This window comes from Convolutriloba macropyga, unplaced genomic scaffold (genome assembly GCF_964194025.1).
Source record: "Convolutriloba macropyga unplaced genomic scaffold, txConMacr16.3 SCAFFOLD_3868, whole genome shotgun sequence".
Lineage (NCBI taxonomy): Eukaryota > Metazoa > Xenacoelomorpha > Acoela > Convolutidae > Convolutriloba > Convolutriloba macropyga.
In genome coordinates, this window is record NW_027452179.1 from 22,501 (window position 1) to 24,874 (window position 2,374).

Here is a 2,374-nt window from a genome sequence, read left to right on the forward strand (position 1 = left end):
TTGAGTTAGCTTGAGTTAGCTCGGGTTAGCTTGAGTTAGCTTGAGTTAGCTTGAGTTAGCTTTAGCTAGCTTGAGTTAGCTTGAGTTAGCTTGAGTTAGCTTGAGTTAGCTTGAATTAGCTTGAGTTAGCTTGAGTTAGCTTTAGCTAGCTTGGGTTAGCTTGAGCTAGCTTGAGTTAGCTCGGGTTAGCTTGAGTTAGCTTGAGTTAGCTTTAGCTAGCTTGAGTTAGCTTGAGTTAGCTTGAGTTAGCTTGAGTTAGCTTTAGCTAGCTTGAGTTAGCTTGAACTAGCTTGAGTTAGCTTGAGCTAGCTTGAGTTAGCTTGAGTTAGCTTGAGTTAGCTTTAGCTAGCTTGAGTTAGCTTGAACTAGCTTTAGTTAGCTTGAGTTAGCTTGAGTTAGCTTGAGTTAGCTTGAGTTAGCTTGTCTTAGCTTTAGCTAGCTTGAGTTAGCTTGAACTAGCTTTAGCTACCTTGAGTTAGCTTGAGTTAGCTCGGGTTAGCTTGAGTTAGCTTGAGTTAGCTTGAGTTAGCTTTAGCTAGCTTGAGTTAGCTTGAGTTAGCTTGAGTTAGCTTGAACTAGCTTGAGTTAGCTTGAGTTAGCTTGAGTTAGCTTGAGTTAGCTTGAGTTAGCTTGAGTTAGCTTGTCTTAGCTTTAGCTAGCTTGAGTTAGCTTGAACTAGCTTTAGCTACCTTGAGTTAGCTTGAGTTAGCTCGGGTTAGCTTGAGTTAGCTTGAGTTAGCTTGAGTTAGCTTTAGCTAGCTTGAGTTAGCTTGAGTTAGCTTGAGTTAGCTTGAGTTAGCTTGAATTAGCTTGAGTTAGCTTGAGTTAGCTTTAGCTAGCTTGGGTTAGCTTGAGCTAGCTTGAGTTAGCTCGGGTTAGCTTGAGTTAGCTTGAGTTAGCTTTAGCTAGCTTGAGTTAGCTTGAGTTAGCTTGAGTTAGCTTGAGTTAGCTTTAGCTAGCTTGAGTTAGCTTGAACTAGCTTGAGTTAGCTTGAGCTAGCTTGAGTTAGCTTGAGTTAGCTTGAGTTAGCTTTAGCTAGCTTGAGTTAGCTTGAACTAGCTTGAGTTAGCTTGAGTTAGCTTGAGTTAGCTTGTCTTAGCTTTAGCTAGCTTGAGCTAGCTTGAACTAGCTTTAGCTACCTTGAGTTAGCTTGAGTTAGCTCGGGTTAGCTTGAGTTAGCTTGAGTTAGCTTGAGTTAGCTTTAGCTAGCTTGAGTTAGCTTGAGTTAGCTTGAGTTAGCTTGAACTAGCTTGAGTTAGCTTGAGTTAGCTTGGAGTTAGCTTGAGTTAGCTTGAGTTAGCTTGTCTTAGCTTTAGCTAGCTTGAGTTAGCTTGAACTAGCTTTAGCTACCTTGAGTTAGCTTGAGTTAGCTCGGGTTAGCTTGAGTTAGCTTGAGTTAGCTTGAGTTAGCTTTAGCTAGCTTGAGTTAGCTTGAGTTAGCTTGAGTTAGCTTGAGTTAGCTTGAATTAGCTTGAGTTAGCTTGAGTTAGCTTTAGCTAGCTTGGGTTAGCTTGAGCTAGCTTGAGTTAGCTCGGGTTAGCTTGAGTTAGCTTGAGTTAGCTTTAGCTAGCTTGAGTTAGCTTGAGTTAGCTTGAGTTAGCTTGAGTTAGCTTTAGCTAGCTTGAGTTAGCTTGAACTAGCTTGAGTTAGCTTGAGCTAGCTTGAGTTAGCTTGAGTTAGCTTGAGTTAGCTTTAGCTAGCTTGAGTTAGCTTGAACTAGCTTGAGTTAGCTTGAGCTAGCTTGAGTTAGCTTGAGTTAGCTTGAGTTAGCTTTAGCTAGCTTGAGTTAGCTTGAACTAGCTTGAGTTAGCTTGAGTTAGCTTGAGTTAGCTTGAGTTAGCTTGTCTTAGCTTTAGCTAGCTTGAGCTAGCTTGAACTAGCTTTAGCTACCTTGAGTTAGCTTGAGTTAGCTCGGGTTAGCTTGAGTTAGCTTGAGTTAGCTTGAGTTAGCTTGAGCTAGCTTGAGTTAGCTTGAGTTAGCTTGAGTTAGCTTTAGCTAGCTTGAGTTAGCTTGAACTAGCTTGAGTTAGCTTGAGCTAGCTTGAGTTAGCTTGAGTTAGCTTGAGTTAGCTTTAGCTAGCTTGAGTTAGCTTGAACTAGCTTGAGTTAGCTTGAGTTAGCTTGAGTTAGCTTGAGTTAGCTTGTCTTAGCTTTAGCTAGCTTGAGCTAGCTTGAACTAGCTTTAGCTACCTTGAGTTAGCTTGAGTTAGCTCGGGTTAGCTTGAGTTAGCTTGAGTTAGCTTGAGTTAGCTTTAGCTAGCTTGAGTTAGCTTGAGTTAGCTTGAGTTAGCTTGAACTAGCTTGAGTTAGCTTGAGTTAGCTTGAGTTAGCTTGAGTTAGCTTGAGTTAGCTTGAGTTAGCTTGTCTTAGCTTT